This window comes from Helianthus annuus, chromosome 2 (genome assembly GCF_002127325.2).
Source record: "Helianthus annuus cultivar XRQ/B chromosome 2, HanXRQr2.0-SUNRISE, whole genome shotgun sequence".
In the NCBI taxonomy this organism is placed as follows: Eukaryota; Viridiplantae; Streptophyta; class Magnoliopsida; order Asterales; family Asteraceae; genus Helianthus; species Helianthus annuus.
Genome location: NC_035434.2, coordinates 101,808,538 through 101,827,937, shown reverse-complemented (window position 1 = coordinate 101,827,937; position 19,400 = coordinate 101,808,538).

Here is a 19,400-nt window from a genome sequence, read left to right as displayed (position 1 = left end):
AAGTGTTTCGCCGGCCCATCAGTTTCGCCAAGGCCCAGTTCGGGCCCAGTACACTTTTGCACGTATAAGTCATACGGAACCACCCCATTCGTCACACTTTAGCAAAATCAGAGAAACCGTAGAGCTCTGTTAGTGTGACGGCAGCCTTGTGTACCCCCAAGCCCTCGTGAACGATCAAACCCTCGTACCCTCTACCGTGGTTAGTTGCGTGCTTGTTTAATCGGTTTCTTTGATGCTTGATTATTGTTACATGTTGTGTTTGTTTAATTTCTGGTAAGGATATGATTAGATAACCAACATGATTTCTTGGTATGCTCTTGTTATGATTAACAGTGAATGGTTATGATCTTGACGAATTGATTAAGGTTAAGCATGATGTATTTTGTTGCTAAACTACATTGACTGACTTAATAAATAAACGAATGATGCTGAATCCAATACTGTAATTGTATGTGAACGGGTTGAAGTTCTTGTCGGTGGTAGGTTAAGTATGGGAACCGTGTTTCCGACTCAATGATTATTGTGTATTCTGTATAATGATTCTGTTAGATGATGGTTGTATGTTGAGCGATTTCTGTATGATTACTGATTGATGTGGTAACGGCTGTTCATGATCATTAGGGTTCCTGTGTTGATACTGTAACTGATCGGCATGATTGGCGTAACTGATATTTGACGTAATTGATATTTGACGTAACTGACTTGTTTGGCGAAACAGAACTCTCGACGAAATAGAATTATGTTTCGCCAAGGGTTATCAACGAAACAGAAACTTGTTTCGCCAAAGGGTGATTGACGAAACAGGGTATGTTTCGTCAACCTGTGTTTCGCCGACTTGAATACTTTGCACAGTAACCTGACTTAACTCTGTTAGAAGTTAACTGGATAGATTAACTGCTGTTAAGTGATATGCATGACTTGGATGATATTGAATACATGTTTAGTACTTCTGTGATTATACCTATACGTGAACAATTTGAATATGAACTGATTATGTATACATGCGTACTTTAGGACGTGATTGATTTACTTTGAGCACATACTTAGCATACCGAGCAAACCAAGGTGAGTTCACACAGCCAAGGCATGGGGTTCCCAGGGTGGGAATAGGTTTTGGATTATTTATTCGTACTTACTCAGATGATAGAATTTAATGATATGGTCCTCAGGGTGAGGAAGGGTAATGATGAGATACGACCTAGACTAGTATACCTATTGAACTGATCTTCGCACACACGCCAAGGGTTGGCCGCGATATTATGACTGATCTTCGCACACATGCCTTGGAAAGGCCGCGAACTATATACTAAAACTTCGCACACATGCCAGGGTGGCCGCGATACAAATATACATAGTCTAGAATACTTGAGAACTTTCCCTAATCTTCGCATACATGCCTAGAGGGCTGCGATACGGACTAATATGATATATGACTTAATGAACGAACGCAATGCTTACTATACCATTACTATTACTGAACTAATAACTGTGAACTCGCTCAACTAGTTGTTGACTCTCTGCTGCATGCCTTGCAGGACCTTAGGTACTTATGGAGCTTGCACAAGGAGGAGCAGGTCGTTGTGGGCATGGATCATGAATGTTTCGTTAAAACACCTTTCATATTGGTGGTTGAATGACATTTACTTTTACTTATTAATTACATGTTCAATATGATTGGTGGCTTGATCCTGGTCATGTCACGCTCCCGAGCGGTGATACTCCGCATGTGGTTTTTGGGGGTGTGACAGATTGGTATCAGAGCCATTGGTTATAGAGAACTTGGTTTTAATATGGGAAAAATGTTTTTATTAAAACCAGACTATAACCAGAACAGTGCTCTCAACGATCCACAACGACGCTTCGCTCCACGTGCAAGACTCGACACCCTAGGTAATAAGGTTTACGTTTATTACCTGCTTGCTAGAACTATATAGAACTTTGCTCGTAGTATGCTTAGATTACATTGCCTACTATACGTCACTACATGAGAACACCTATGTGCTTACACTCTTCTGTCATCACACTACTCGCGAACCTTTCTCACTTACTCTACTTTTACTATGAAGATCATGTCTGGACGTGTGAACATGACTCAAGCCCAGTTGACGGCTCTTATCAATGAACGAGTAGCTGCGGCACTTGCAGCTGCACCAGCAGGTAGTATACCCTGCGGATGGGATACACACTAGGATCTTTGAATCCTACATTCCTAAATCAACCTTTGTATTTAACATTGTCCTATTCTATGCACAATAGGTCAAAACGCTCCACAACCTGTCTGCACATTCAAGAACTTTATGGACTGTCGTCCAAGCACATTCAGTGGCACGGAAGGAGCAGTGAAACTACTCCATTGGTTTGAGAAGCTCGAGTCGGTATTCGAGATGTGTGAATGCCCTGAGGCTCGCAGGGTCAAGTACGCCACTGGTACTGTGACACCCCAGGAAAACCAGTAAACGATACAACTTACCTAGCTTCCTCAGTAACCGCATGCTAAATTTCGGGACGAAATTTCTTTCAAGTTGGGGATAATGTGACAACTCGAATTTCCAAGATTCCTATTTCGCGTTTATTGCACGTTCTTGTATTGTTTAGTTGATTATTTGCACAATTAGTTGCTATGGAACTGTAACGTTTTAATACAATGAAGTGTATTGTGTGATTATGCATGGTTATGTGTTAATTGTGATAGACTTGTCAAATGCATAAACTTGGTGGTGAAACTGTGAAACTATTTGAGATGGTGTACTATTGTAAAATATATTAATTAAGGGTGTAGAGAGCTATTAGTGAAACTTAAGCTATACTTAACCCTAATCCCTTGTTCACTAATCATTTTCACAAAACCAAAGCACGTACTACAATCTCTAATCCCCTAGCAATCATCACCATCATCATTGACACAAGACATTCAACACTTTGATTCATCTTTCACTAGAACCATTCAAGGTAATTGTTTATCGATTATTGTAATACTTGTAAACCTAATTGATTGTTTGATCATTATCCATTCTTGATTATGTGTTCATGAAAACCCTAGCTTTCATATGATACTTCTGTGGTTTTTGATTTAGTTCTGATGATTTCGAAATGATAATGATTAGTTGCATGCTTGATAGATTGTTCTTGTGATGATTACTGTCGTTAAACATCGATTGATTATAATTCTGCCGTCAATATGAACTAAATTAGGGTTCTTTGTTTATAAGAACGTAACTGTTACGCTGCTTATTTCATGTTTATGTGCGTAGCTAGGGTTTTGGTATCAAGTATGCATATGGTCCGAACATTATACATGTTATGAATAGTCCGAACTTTGTGTGATTGTTTAGTCCGAGCTTATGTTATTTGCGTAATCCGACCTTTAAATAACACTCAATAGGTCCGAGTTTTGTGTACTAGAGATGGATTGTCCGACTTTTATGAGATATAAAGGTCCGAGTTCTTTAAGTTATTACATGTCCGAACTTTATGGTTGTTAATAGAGAGCTTTGTCCGATCTTTGTGAAGTGTATAAAGTCCGACCTTTACAATTAAGAAGCAAGATCCGAGTTTTAGTATTGATCAATGAGGTCCGAATTTTTTATAAGGCATGAAGCCTTTGTCCGAACTTTACAAGCAACACCTAGTGTCCGAGTTTTGGATATAACAAATGTCCGAATTTCATGTAAGGATTGCTTAGGTCCGAGTTTCATGTTTATACCATATGTCCGAGTTTTTGGCCATTACCCTTGTCCGAGTTTTGTGACTCATTCTCATGTGCCATCCGAGTTTTGAACAGGGGAAACCCCCCCCCCCCACACTTGTCTGACTTTTAAAAAGGGCAAGGCCCTGTTTATTTTGTGTAGGATTAATGTGAGACCATGGACTGTATGCTGGTTGACGATTGGATCTGTTAAGATATGAAAGTTAAATTGCTAAGCCACTAACGCTATTTAATGTGCTATGTATGTTAAATACGATTAACTCTGATGCTATGCATGTTATTGTTAGATTAAATTGAGAAAGTCTTGATGAGAAACAGGGATCGTATTAGTGTGATTAACTGACGTATGATGCATGATATTGATTGTCGAACATACTCTGTGGTAATAACTGCATATGAAACATTACGAACATGAACTGATCAAGTATACATGCATACTATAGGACTTGATTGATTAATTGCAAGCACATAGTTAAGCATACCGAGCAAACCAAGGTGAGTTCACACAGCCAAGGCATGGGGTTCCCAGGGTGGGAATGGGATTGAGTTATTTATTTGTACTTCTCTAGATAATGGAACGTAGTGATATGATCCTCGGGCGAGGAAGGTGATTGGTTAAGATACTGCTAGACTAGTGATGCTTATAGAACTGATCTTCGCACACACGCCAGGGTTGGCTGCGATAATATGACTGATCTTCGCACACATGCCAGGGTTGACTGCGATAATATGACTAATCTTCGCACACATGCCTAGGAAGGCTGCGAACTATACACTAAAACTTTGCACAGGTGCCGGGTGGCCGCGATACAAACATACCTAGTCTAGAATACTTGAGAACTTTCCCTAATCTTCGCATACATGCCTAGAGGGCTGCGATACGAACTATTACGATATATGACTTAATGAACGAACACAAGGCTTACCATACTATTACAATTACTAAACTATAAACTGTGAACTCGCTCAACTAGTTGTTGATCCTCTGTTACATGCCTTGCAGGTCGTTAGATACATGGAGCTTGCGCAGGGAGGAGCTGGTTGTTGTGGGCTTGGATCGTGATTGTTTGTTGAACACTTTATGACATTACATACTTATTTATATTGGGTTTTACTTATACGCTTCCGCTAAACAGTGATAACTTACTTATGTTTTGGAAACACCTTTCATATGGATTTTGTTTGGTTTAATTGCTATTACTTTAACTATATACATTGTTCTATATGATTGGTGGCTTGATCCTGGTCAGTCACGCTCCCAAGCGGTGATACTCCGCAGGTGGATTTTGGGGGGGGGGGTGTGACAGATTGGTATCAGTGTGACAACTGGCACCAAACCGGTAACTTCCGTACACTTTAATTATTATTTAATAACTACAATTATGTGCTTAATTGTCAGCAATGTCTGAACACATGTTAAACAAGTGAATTCATGCACGTTGTATACTACAAAATATTGCTTTATGCATAAACGAGAGCGTTGCGTCAAAAAAAAAATACTAAGTAAACTCACCGGTAAGACACAATGTGTCAACAGAACTGCAGAAAGCAGTCAGACATTAGAATGGAGGCCTAGGTGTAGGTCCTACGACAAGAATACATTAAAACCCAAGAATACATATAAGGGTTTAATTTATAGACATTGCGAAAGCAAAAATAAGCACTAAAAGCACCCGAAACACACTTTAAGAGCAGAACTAAATACGACAAAACTGCGAAACGAACGTTGATGGCCGCCCGGATAATATTTAATCCCACAAATATTCTGTTATGATTAAAATTTAATTTTAATCAGGTTCGTGTTGAAAAAAAAATAAGTTAAAACGCTTAAAAACGTTATTTTTTTTCATGTTTAAGCGCGTACCGTGTGTTCCTACGCGACACAGTGCTTACACTGCAAAACGCAGACAACGCAGAAAACCTAGGAATATGCCAGGAATATGCTAGGAATATGCTAAGAATATTCCAGGAATATGCTAGGAATATTCCAGGAATATGCTAGGAATATTCCAGGAATATGCCAGGAATATGCTAGGAATATGCCATATGGAATGTCTATAAATACCTTGAGATGACATATTAGACAATTCACCACCCAACACCACAAAACTACTCTCTCCTCTCCCTCAAAAACTTTCGGCCGAACACCCCTTAATCATCCATCATATTTTTCGATTTTGTTCTTCACATTCCAACATCATACAAGTGTCAAGTGTCATGCATAAGAAAGCTTGGTGCACTCGGAGCTCGAAGGACCTCTTTCTCTAGCTTTTATCCACCTCCTTTGCACGTGGATTCTTCCCTAGCCTCGAGCTAGTGGTATGTTGCTTAAATCACATTTTTGAACTATTTTGAAGTGGTTAATATGATATGTAACGGTTAAAACTCAGAATCTTGCAATTTAATGCATTAAAGTCTACTAAAAACATAAATAATGATGGTTAAAAGCTCATATAATGTGTAAATGTTGTAGTAATTGATTTGTGTGATTATTTGGACCCGATCTATGTTGTGGTAGCTCGGATCATCATTTAACCTGGGTTGGTCATGATCATAAATCATGACATAAGGTTGTTTTGAATGAAACAAGGGTTAAAGGGTGAAACTCTACCACACACGAATCATGAACTTGTGTAAAAGTATTTTTACTTGTGAAATAATGTTTAAAACTAGCCGATCTATGTATCTACAAGTGGTATTTTCAAAAGACCAAGCGTCAAAAGAAATCACATGTTCTAAACCGGATCTTACACAAACAAAAGTGATTTTTGTGAACAAACAAGTGTGTGGACACTTGTGTAACAAAAGTTTTAACAAAGAAATAATTTTCGTAAAAACCGACTAGAAGTTGTGGAACTTCATATTCTTTAAAAATAAAGTTTTTAAGAAACTAAACTTATTTTTAAAGATAACAAGACTTACTAAATGTGCTAGTAAATTACTACACATTTTTGTAAATATTCGAGTTCATGAAATGGGGAAAATTAGTGATTGTTGTTGATGGTTATTGTTGATAATTGTTGTTGGTGATTATTGACGATTTAAAAGAAAATAAACACATGTTTTGAAAACATGGGAAACCTTCATTTTTAGGGAAAACTCTGTCAAAATTTTTATAAATTTTGACACTTAGAAAAATATAAGTTTTTGAGAAACTTATTCCCTAAAAATGTAATCAAGATTATTACCAAGGTTTCCCTAATTTTTGGTGATAAGAAATGAGGATTTCTTCAAGAATAAAAATGGATATGAGTATGTATATTTTTGAGAGAAAAATATATATTATTTTATCACCAACTTCTGTGCTAAGTGTATATAGTATGTGTTATACGAGCTAGCGTATTAAGACGTAAAAATACGCTAAATACTCATGAGGAGTATAAACATGAAAATACACATACAATATACGAGACACATAATTCGGGTGCAAAGTGCAAAACACAAAAGACTTATATTTATTCGTGAGAAAATAATATAAGTAAGACATTTAGTTAAAAATATAAAATATTTTCAACACAAGAAAATATACACAAAAGTGAGTGACTGAACTTGTGCGACGTAAGTCTAGTGACTAACGTTAAGAAAACGCGTATAGGTTACGACGTTAATTAAGCAAATCCGGTGAAGTTTACGACGCACAGGAACGCAAAGTTGTGAGTTCATGCTCCCCCTTTTCTTTAACTGTTTTTGGTTTTATAACTTCGGGGGTGAAATACATGTCACAAATTGAACATTGTTTGCATATGTTATGATGGGTACAAAAACATTCAAGTGAAACATTCCAGACCATGTCTCGAATAGGGTACCATAAGCACCATTAATCAACGTATACATTCAGACCGCGGAACAAAAGGTTAGATCTAATGGGTTTCAGGCAACCCCACTCTTGGCCTACTTCTACCAATGAGTGCTTCTGTGTCTCAGTCAAGTCGACAAAAATGCCTAGGTTTGGTGGCTTCCTATGTCGTGACATATGTTAGTGGCCTTGCAAACCACTAGCAAAACTCACACATTCAAACAGTCATAGTACCCAGTTATACATACGTTTTACGAGTTACATTCAAACATTCATTCATTCTACCAGTTTTATACTATGTTTTCATTCAAGGATATTAAACATTCAAAAACAATCACTGCATGAATTCACACCAACATTATGTTGATGTTTTTCCAAAACTGACATGTATTTCGGGTAACTAAAGGTGGATGTGCGCGTGGCCCTACGCATGCTCGTGGATGTCGTTTTGTTTATCGTTAAATAAAGTTGTAACTTTTAAGACAATATGCCATCATGTGTTGTAAACACTTGACTTATGTTTTCGGTAATGTAATGTTTGAAGTTATTTTCGAGTATATAGTATGTTTACCTTTCGTATGCAATGAGAACCTTTCATGATCACACCTCGTGCTTCCGCCGCAGAAAGGGGTGTGACAGATTGGTATCAGAGCTGCGATTGTAGTTAACCGGGATTCCTTCTCGAGTCTAGTCTACAATCTCTAGGATCCTACCACGAAAACAATTTTTTCAAAGAGTTTTCATTGCATAAAACATCCCGCAACATCCACTGCCTGAAACTGTATACATGAGTCTAGAAAAGACGCTACGTGACTTAGGGTGCACTGGGGTAGCACTTGTCTATGATTAAGGATTACTTGTAATTATTTGTGATAATTAGCATATACATGTACTAGATGTAGAATACCACTAGTATACATGACTTTGCCTGAAAACAATGACTTAACTGAAGGAGGAAACACGAGGATGAAACGAACTGTGCAGACTGTGCAAGGAGTTACGTAATTATGGATGCATACATAATTATGGAATTCAGTGCACAGAAACCACAGCAAGTCTCGTCACGTATAGATTCCCTCAGTGCAAGCCTACTATGTACTCTGTTGGAGTAATAATTGTTTGATGTCACTTATGTGGTATATATACCAGTAAATATATATGCTACTAATGACTAGGGTGACAATATCAAGCAAATGTTTAACCCTGTCGTGTCATGTTCTGCCAGAGCATGGCACCCAGGAGAGCTGTGAATGCTCGCAATGATGATCAACCTCCTCCTCCCCCACTGCCAAGAACTGCTGAAGAACTGAACGCCCTACTGGAAGAGAGAATCTCTGCTGCCATCGCCCAGTACGAGGCGAACCGTACCCAAGACAGTGGAGGGCCAAGCAATGCCAGGCGTAACGGACATGGAGATTCGTCTGGAGGAAACGTAGCTCAAGGCTGCACCTTTAAGCAGTTCCTCGACTGCAAACCAATGAACTACGATGGCACTGGAGGAGCAGTAGCATTTGTGCGTTGGACGGAGAAGACTGAGGCCACTATCCGCATGAGCAAGTGTACCGCGGATCAACAAGTCACCTTTGCTACTGGGTTATTTGTCGATGAAGCTTTGACTTGGTGGAACCTACAAGTCCAAACCCTAGGCGATGATGCTGCATATGGCATGACTTGGGATGAACTGAAAGAGAAAATGCGAGAGAAGTATTGCTCCCGTGCTGAACTCCAAAGGTTGGAGACAGAGTTCTGGCACATGACTATGGTGGGTGCTGACATCACTGGGTATACTCGAAGGTTCCATGATTTATCCAGAGTGATTCCCTACATGGTGACTCCGGAATTTAAGCGCGTTGAACGCTACATTTGGGGACTGCCCCAGAGTTTCGCGGCATGCTAACGTCAGCCAAACCTCAAACAATCACCGAGGCTGTAACTCTGGCTGTCAGTCTTACTGAGGATTGTGTTCGTATGGAGAAGTTATCATTGAACCCAACAGAGAAGACCGAGACATATGCTGAGTCGTCCGGTGACAAGAAGAGGAAGCATTCGACTCTGACTCAAGCAACTCGCAACAACAAGGGTTCGAACAACAAGAAGCGTAACACTAACCCACCTAGGGAGGCAAAAGCCTTCGCAGCTGCAAATGAGTCTGGAACTAGGAAGTATCAGGGCACTCTGCCCAAGTGTAACCGCTGTGATTTCCATCATGTGGGAAATTGTCGTGTTGGGAAGTGCGGGAACTGCGGAAAGTCAGGCCATCGTACTGAAGATTGTTGGGGTAAAGGTATTGGAGGCCGCAATGGCAATGGTAATAGGAACGGGAATGGAAACCGTAACGATGGCGGAAATGGGGATGGCAACAATAACCGAATTGGAAATGAAGCCGGGCGAAACCAAGGATGCTTCAAGTGTGGAAGCAACGATCATTTCATGAGGGACTGCCCAAAGAAAGACAATACTCAGGCTCGGGCATTTGTGATTGGAGCAAAGAACGCACGCAAGGACCCTAACGTGGTCACCGGTACGTTTCTCATTAACAATCACTTTGCATCCATATTATTTGACACTGGCGCCGATTATAGCTTCATGTCTGTGGAATTTAAACGCATACTCGGAATTGAATCTAGTAGATTAGAAGTTCCATATTCCATAGAATTAGCCAATGGAAAACTTGTTGAATCAGGCGAAGTTGTTAGAAACTGCACACTAGAACTTGGTAATCGAAGCTTTAACATCGACCTCTTACCTATTCAATTAGGTAGCTTCGATGTGGTAGTCGGAATGGACTGGCTGTCCAAGAACAAAGCTGAAGTTATTTGTCATGAGAAGATCATTCGCATCCCTTTGGCGAATGATGAAACTCTCATCGTACATGGAGAAAAGCGAGACGCGCCTCTTCGGATCATCAGTTGCATGAAGGCACAGAAGTGCTTAAGGAAAGGATGTGTTGCCTTCCTAGCACACGTTGTAGATAAGAAGGCTGAGGAACCGAAACTCGAAGATATTCCTGTGGTGAAGGAATTTCTTGATGTGTTCCCTGAAGATCTACCAGGACTACCTCCGCAACGACAAGTCGAATTCCGTATAGACTTGGTTCCAGGAGCCGCACCTGTAGCCAAGGCACCCTATCGACTTGCACCATCCGAGATGCAAGAATTGTCTACACAACTCCAGGAGTTGTTGGATAAAGGATTCATAAGGCCAAGCTTCTCGCCCTGGGGAGCCCCAGTATTGTTCGTAAAGAAGAAGGATGGAACTCTGCGAATGTGCGTTGATTACAGAGAACTGAACAAACTCACTATCGAGAATCGGTACCCACTACCGAGGATTGATGACTTATTTGATCAGTTGCAAGGATCAAGCTACTATTCCAAGATCGACCTTCGATCTGGATATCATCAGTTAAAGATACAAGAAGAAAGCGTACCAAAGACTGCATTCAGAACACGCTATGGACATTACGAGTTTCTTGTGATGCCATTCGGGCTGACGAATGCACCAGCGGTCTTTATGGATCTGATGAACCACGTATGCAAACCATATCTTGATAAATTCGTGATTGTATTTATCGACGATATCCTGATCTACTCTCGGACGAAAGAAGAGCATGAGCAACACCTCAGGACCATTCTAGAGCTACTGAAGAAAGAGAAACTTTACGCAAAGTTCTCAAAGTGCGAATTCTGGATTCGCGAAGTACAATTTCTTGGTCACGTGGTGAATGAGAAGGGCATTCACGTAGACCCGTCCAAGATTGAAGCCATAAAAATTGGGAAGCTCCCAAAACCCCGACTGAGGTTCGCCAATTTTTGGGCTTAGCGGGCTACTATAGGAGATTCATCGAGAATTTCTCGAAAATAGCTCAGCCGCTAACTGCCCTTACGCAGAAAGACAAGAAGTATGACTGGGGTGTTAAGCAAGAAGAAGCTTTTCAGCTACTCAAAAACAAGCTATGCGATGCACCGATATTGTCACTACCCAAAGGCTCAGAAGACTTCGTGGTATACTGTGACGCCTCGCGACAAGGACTAGGTTGCGTGCTCATGCAACGCCACAAGGTCATCGCTTATGCTTCAAGGCAATTGAAGGTTCACGAAAGAAACTATACCACTCACGACCTGGAGCTGGGTGCAGTGGTATTCGCCTTGAAAATCTGGCGACACTATCTATATGTTACTCGATGTACAATCTTCACAGATCACAAAAGCCTGCAACACATATTTGATCAGAAGGAATTGAATATGCGCCAGCGGCGATGGGTCGAGCTGCTAAATGATTACGACTGTGAGATCAAGTACCACCCCGGAAAGGCAAACGTTGTAGCGGACGTTTTGAGCCGAAAGGAAAGAGTTAAGACCCTACGGGTTTGAGCATTGGAAATGACTATTCGAACGAACCTCACTTCACGTATTCGTGACGCACAACAAGAAGCCCTTAAGGTGGAAAACCGCAAAGCTGAATACCTCCGAGGTGCATTGAAGTACATGGCGCCAAATGAAGAGGGAGCCTTATGCTTTAAAAAACGTATTTGGGTTCCGCTCTATGGTGGACTACGAGAATTCATCCTTAATGAAGCCCACAAATCGAGATATTCGATCCACCCAGGATCGGACAAGATGTATCAAGACTTGAAAGAGTACTATTGGTGGCCGAGACTCAAGAGCGACGTTGCTGTTTATGTTGGTAAATGCCTAACCTGTGCTAAGGTTAATGCTGAATATCAGAAACCGTCTGGCCTACTATAACAACCAGAGATTCCCGTGTGGAAGTGGGAACAAATCTCGATGGACTTCATAACGAAATTACCCAGGACCCTGAGAGGGCACGATATGATATGGGTAATAGTTGATCGATTGACGAAGTCTGCGCATTTCCTACCAATCCGAGAGAAGGATAGCACTGGAAAGCTTACTGAGATATACTTAAAAGAAATTGTCACGCGTCATGGAGTGCCAATCTCCATTATTTCAGACAGAGATGGACGCTTTGTCTCAAGAATCTGGCAATCATTTCAGGAAGCCTTTGGATCTCAACTAGATCTAAGCACGGCATTCCATCCTCAGACAGACGGCCAGAGCGAGCGGACTATACAAACATTGGAAGATATGCTTCGCGCATGTGTCATGGATTTAGGCGGCAGCTGGGATACTCACCTAACCTTAGTTGAGTTTTCCTACAATAACAGTTATCATACAAGCATAAAGGCCGCGCCGTTCGAAGCTCTGTATGGCCGCAAGTGTCGATCGCCCCTATGTTGGGCAGACGCCGGTGACAAGCGCATGGTTGGTCCTGAACTAGTACAAGAGACAACCGACAAGATTGCGCAGATCCGAGAGCGCATTAAGACGGCTCGAGATCGACAAAAGGGCTACGCTGATCCGAAAAGAAAATCAGTAGAATTCGAGGTGGGAGACAAAGTGTTGTTAAAAGTCTCACCTTGGAAGGGCGTAGTCAGATTTGGAAAGCGTGGAAAGCTGAATCCACGATACATCGGACCATTCAGAATATTGAAAAGAATTGGTACCGTGGCATACAAGCTGGAGTTACCGGAAGAACTTAGTGGAGTACATGATACGTTTCATGTATCCAACCTGAAGAAGAGTCCAACACAAGAAAACGTGATCATCCCGATGGATGAAGTGCATATTGATGAAGCCCTCCGATTTACAGAACAACCCGTTGAGGTTACCGACTGGAAGGTCAACAAGACCAGGAGGAGCAGTGTGAAGCTTGTCAAAGTACGTTGGAACTCTAAGCACGGACCCGAGTACACGTGGGAACGTGAAGACCAGTTCAAAGAAAAGTATCCCCACCTATTCAAAGAGACTCCTGCAAGGGTTAGTCCATCCTGAATTTCGGGACGAAATTCTTTTAACGGGGGGAGACTGTGACAACTGGCACCAAACCGGTAACTTCCGTACACTTTAATTATTATTTAATAACTACAATTATGTGCTTAATTGTCAGCAATGTTTGAACACATGTTAAACAAGTGAATTCATGCACGTTGTATACTACAAAATATTGCTTTATGCATAAACGAGAGCGTTGCGTCAAAAAAAAATACTAAGTAAACTCACCGGTAAGACACAATGTGTCAACAGAACTGTAGAAAGCAGTCAGACATTAGAATGGAGGCCTAGGTGTAGGTCCTACGACAAGAATACATTAAAACCCAAGAATACATATAAGGGTTTAATTTATAGACATTGCGAAAGCAAAAATAAGCACTAAAAGCACCCGAAACACACTTTAAGAGCAGAACTAATTACGACAAAACTGCGAAACGAACGTTGATGGCCGCCCGGATAATATTTAATCCCACAAATATTCTGTTATGATTAAAATTTAATTTTAATCAGGTTCGTGTTGAAAAAAAATAAGTTAAAACGCTTAAAAACGTTATTTTTTCATGTTTAAGCGCGTACCGTGCGTTCCTACGCGACACAGTGCTTACACTGCAAAACGCAGACAACACAGAAAACCTAGGAATATGCCAAGAATATGCTAGGAATATGCTAGGAATATTCCAAGAATATGCTAGGAATATTCCAGGAATATGCTAGGAATATTCCAGGAATATGCCAGGAATATGCTAGGAATATGCCATATGGAATGTCTATAAATACCTTGAGATGGTATATTAGACAATTCACCACCCAACACCACAAAACTACTCTCTCCTCTCCCTCAAAAACTTTCGGCCGAACACCCCTTGATCATCCATCATATTTTTCGATTTTGTTCTTCACATTCCAACATCATACAAGTGTCAAGTGTCATGCATAAGAAAGCTTGGTGCACTCGGAGCTCGAAGGACCTCTTTCCCTAGCTTTTATCCACCTCCTTTGCGCGTGGATTCTTCCCTAGCCTCGAGCTAGTGGTATGTTGCTTAAATCACATTTTTGAACTATTTTGAAGTGGTTAATATGATATGTAACGGTTAAAACTCGGAATCTTGCAATTTAATGCATTAAAGTCTACTAAAAACATAAATAATGATGGTTAAAAGCTCATATAATGTGTAAATGTTGTAGTAATTGATTTGTGTGATTATTTGGACCCGATCTATGTTGTGGTAGCTCGGATCATCATTTAACCTGGGTTGGTCATGATCATGAATCATGACATAAGGTTGTTTTGAATGAAACAAGGGTTAAAGGGTGAAACTCTACCACACACGAATCATGAACTTGTGTAAAAGTATTTTTACTTGTGAAATAATGTTTAAAACTAGCCGATCTATGTATCTACAAGTGGTATTTTCAAAAGACCAAGCGTCAAAAGAAATCACATGTTCTAAACCGGATCTTACACAAACAAAAGTGATTTTTGTGAATAAACAAGTGTGTGGACACTTGTGTAACAAAAGTTTTAACAAAGAAATAATTTTCGTAAAAACCGACTAGAAGTTGTGGAACTTCATATTCTTTAAAAATAAAGTTTTTAAGAAATTAAACTTATTTTTAAAGATAACAAGACTTACTAAATGTGCTAGTAAATTACTACACATTTTTGTAAATATTCGAGTTCATGAAATGGGGAAAATTAGTGATTGTTGTTGATGGTTATTGTTGATAATTGTTGTTGGTGATTATTGACGATTTAAAAGAAAATAAACACATGTTTTGAAAACATGGGAAACCTTCATTTTTAGGGGAAACTCTGTCAAAATTTTTATAAATTTTGACACTTAGAAAAATATAAGTTTTTGAGAAACTTATTCCCTAAAAATGTAATCAAGATTATTACCAAGGTTTCCCTAATTTTTGGTGATAAGAAATGAGGATTTCTTCAAGAATAAAAATGGATATGAGTATGTATATTTTTGAGAGAAAAATATATATTATTTTATCACCAACTTCTGTGCTAAGTGTATATAGTATGTGTTATACGAGCTAGCGTATTAAGACGTAAAAATACACTAAATACTCATGAGGAGTATAAACATGAAAATACACATACAATATACGAGACACATAATTCGGGTGCAAAGTGCAAAACACAAAAGACTTATATTTATTCGTGAGAAAATAATATAAGTAAGACATTTAGTTAAAAATATAAAATATTTTCAACACAACAAAATATACACAAAAGTGAGTGACTGAACTTGTGCGACGTAAGTCTAGTGACTAATGTTAAGAAAACGCGTATAGGTTACGACGTTAATTAAGCAAATCCGGTGAAGTTTACGACGCACAGGAACGCAAAGTTGTGAGTTCATGCTCCCCCTTTTCTTTAACTGTTTTTGGTTTTATAACTTCGGGGGTGAAATACATGTCACAAATTGAATATTGTTTGCATATGTTATGATGGGTACAAAAACATTCAAGTGAAACATTCCAGACCATGTCTCGAATAGGGTACCATAAGCACCATTAATCAACGTATACATTCAGACCGCAGAACAAAAGGTTAGATCTAATGGGTTTCAGGCAACCCCACTCTTGGCCTACTTCTACCAATGAGTGCTTCTGTGTCTCAGTCAAGTCGACAAAAATGCCTAGGTTTGGTGGCTTCCTATGTCGTGACATATGTTAGTGGCCTTGCAAACCACTAGCAAAACTCACACATTCAAACAGTCATAGTACCCAGTTATACATACGTTTTACGAGTTACATTCAAACATTCATTCATTCTACCAGTTTTATACCATGTTTTCATTCAAGGATATTAAACATTCAAAAACAATCACTGCATGAATTCACACCAACATTATGTTGATGTTTTTCCAAAACTGACATGTATTTCAGGTAACTAAAGGTGGATGTGCGCGTGGCCCTACGCATGCTAGTGGATGTCGTTTTGTTTATCGTTAAATAAAGTTGTAACTTTTAAGACAATATGCTATCATGTGTTGTAAACACTTGACTTATGTTTTCGGTAATGTAATGTTTGAAGTTATTTTCGAGTATATAATATGTTTACCTTTCGTATGCAATGAGAACCTTTCATGATCACACCTCGTGCTTCCGCCGCAGAAAGGGGTGTGACAATCAGAGCCATTGGTTATAGAGAACTTGGTTTTAATATGAGAAAACGTTTTTATTAAAACCAGACTATAACCAGAACAGTGCTCTCAACGATCCACAACGACGCTTCGCTCCACGTGCAAGACTCAACGTCCTAGGTAATAAGGTTTATGTTTATTGCCTACATGCTAGAATTGCATAGAACTTTGCTCGTAGTATGCTTACATTACTTTGCTCACTACTTGTTATTGGTTGAGAACACCTATGTGCTTACACTCTTCTGTCATCGCACTATTCGTGAACCTTTCTCACTTATGTTGCCTTTGATGTGAAGATCAATGGCCGGACGAATTAACATGACACAAGCCCAGTTGACGGCTTTCGTTAATGAACAAGTTGCTGCGGCACTTGCAGCTGCTCAAGCAGGTAGTATACCCTGCAGTTTAGACTCACACTAGGATCTTTAGATCCTACATTAACTCTTGGGTTTAACTTTGTCCTATTCGTACACAATAGGTCAACACGCTCAGCAGCCCGTCTGCACTTTCAAGAACTTCATGGACTGTCGTCCAAGCTCATTCAGTGGCACCGAGGGGGCAGTGGGACTCCTCCATTGGTTTGATAAGCTAGAATCTGCGTTCGAAATGTGTGAATGCCCTGAGGCTCGCAGGGTCAAGTATGCCACTGGTACTTTAGAGGGGATTGTGTTAACTTGGTGGAACGCACAAGTGCAGATACTAGGGTTGGCAGCTGCCAATGCCACCCCTTGGAATGACTTCAAGGAACTGATTAAACGTGAATACTGCACTCGAGAAGACATCCACAAGCTGGAAGATGAGTTCTATCATTTGAAAATGACTGGGTCAGAGATTGAAGCTTACACTAAACGGTCGAACGAGCTGGCCGTGTTGTGTCCAACTATGGTGGACCCTCCTATCAAGCGCATTGAGTTGTACCTCAAGGGATTAGCGCCAGAGATCCAGAGCCATGTGACATCGGCTGATCTTGATAATATCCAGGCTATTCAGCGCCTTGCTCATCGTATTACGGATCAGGCAGTGGAACAGAACAAGCTGCCAAAACGCATCAGGGCTACCGCTACTGCTTTTACTACTTATGCTACTCCCAGTGACAACAAGAGAAAATGGGAGGGGGATTCCAGCAAGGGATCAGTTTCTGTTCAGTCTCAGCAGCGCAAGACAAATGACTACCAGAATCCGAGTCAGCAATCATCTGGCAGTCAGGGGCAGGGTGGATATCAGGGAATTCACCCACTGTGTAATAAATGCAACAGACACCACAGCGGGCGGTGTCGTAAGGAGCGTTGTCAGAGATGTCTCAAGTTAGGGCATGAAGCTAAAGACTGCAGGAGTTCGCGACCTGCAAATCAGAATCAGCAACATCCACCACCAGCTCCACAGAACCAGCATCAGCAGCAGCATCAGCGGGCCAACAGGGGATGTTTTCAGTGTGGGGCTGAAGGTCATTTCAAGCGTGATTGTCCCCAGTTAAACCAGAACCGCAACAACAACAATAACAACAATCAAGGAAATGGCAACAACAACAACAATGGTGGGAACAACAACGGCAACGAAGCAAGGGGTCGTGCATTTGTGTTGGGGCAGGGTGATGCCAGAAATGTTCCCAACGTCGTTATGGGTAAGTTTCTTCTCGACGATATTTATGTTACTGTTTTGTTTGATTCGGGTGCGGATACAAGTTATATGTCTTTAAAAATGAGTAAATTGTTAAAACGTACACCAACACCCTTAAACACCAAACATGTCGTAGAACTAGCAAATGGTAAGAGTGTAGAAGCCACTCATGTAGTCAAGGGTTGTAGCATCGTTCTAGCGGGTCAGACCTTCTCGATTGATCTTATTCCCATAGTTTTGGGTAGTTTCGACATCGTTATCGGCATGGATTGGTTATCCAAGCAGCAGGCGGAGATCCTATGCAAGGAGAAAATTATTCGTATTCCTCGTGCGGGAAAGGAACCTCTCGAAGTTCAAGGCGACAAGAGTGGTGCTGTGGTTGGCATCATCTCTTTCTTGAAGGCTCAGAAATGCTTACGAGAGGGTCATACGGCTATCTTGGCACTTGTTACTGATGCATCGACAAAGGAGAAAAGAATAGAGGATATTCCAGTTGTACGCGAATTTCCTCAAGTGTTTCCTGAAGATTTACCAGGTCTACCGCCTCATCGTCAGGTCGAGTTTCAAGTCGAACTAGCTCCAGGAGCAGCACCTATAGCTCGCGCACCGTATCGATTAGCTCCAACTGAACTGGAGGAAATGTCAAAGCAACTACAAGAGCTCTTGGAAAAGGGCTTTATTCGTCCAAGCTCTTCGCCTTGGGGAGCTCCAGTACTATTCGTGAAAAAGAAGGATGGCACTTTCAGGATGTGCATTGATTACCGTGAACTGAACAAGGTGACAGTGAAGAACCGCTATCCTCTTCCTCGTATTGACGACTTATTCGGCCAGTTGCAAGGGTCGAGTTACTACTCCAAGATTGATCTGAGGTCAGGGTATCATCAGCTGAGAGTCCGCGAGGAGGACGTCTCCAAGACAGCATTCAGAACTCGCTACGGTCATTACGAGTTCCTTGTCATGCCATTTGGGCTTACGAACGCGCCCGCCGTTTCTATGGATCTTATGAATAGGGTGTGCAAACCCTATCTAGACAAGTTCGTCATCGTTTTCATCGACGACATTCTGATCTACTCCAAGAGTCAGGAGGAACACGAGCAGCACTTACGACTTATCTTGGAACTTCTTCGAAAGGAGCAACTGTACGCAAAGTTTTCAAAATGTGACTTCTAGCTTCGTGAAGTCCACTTCTTAGGCCATGTGGTGAACAGGGATGGGATTCATGTCGATCCATCCAAGGTAGATTCGATCAGGAATTGGCCAGCGCCTCG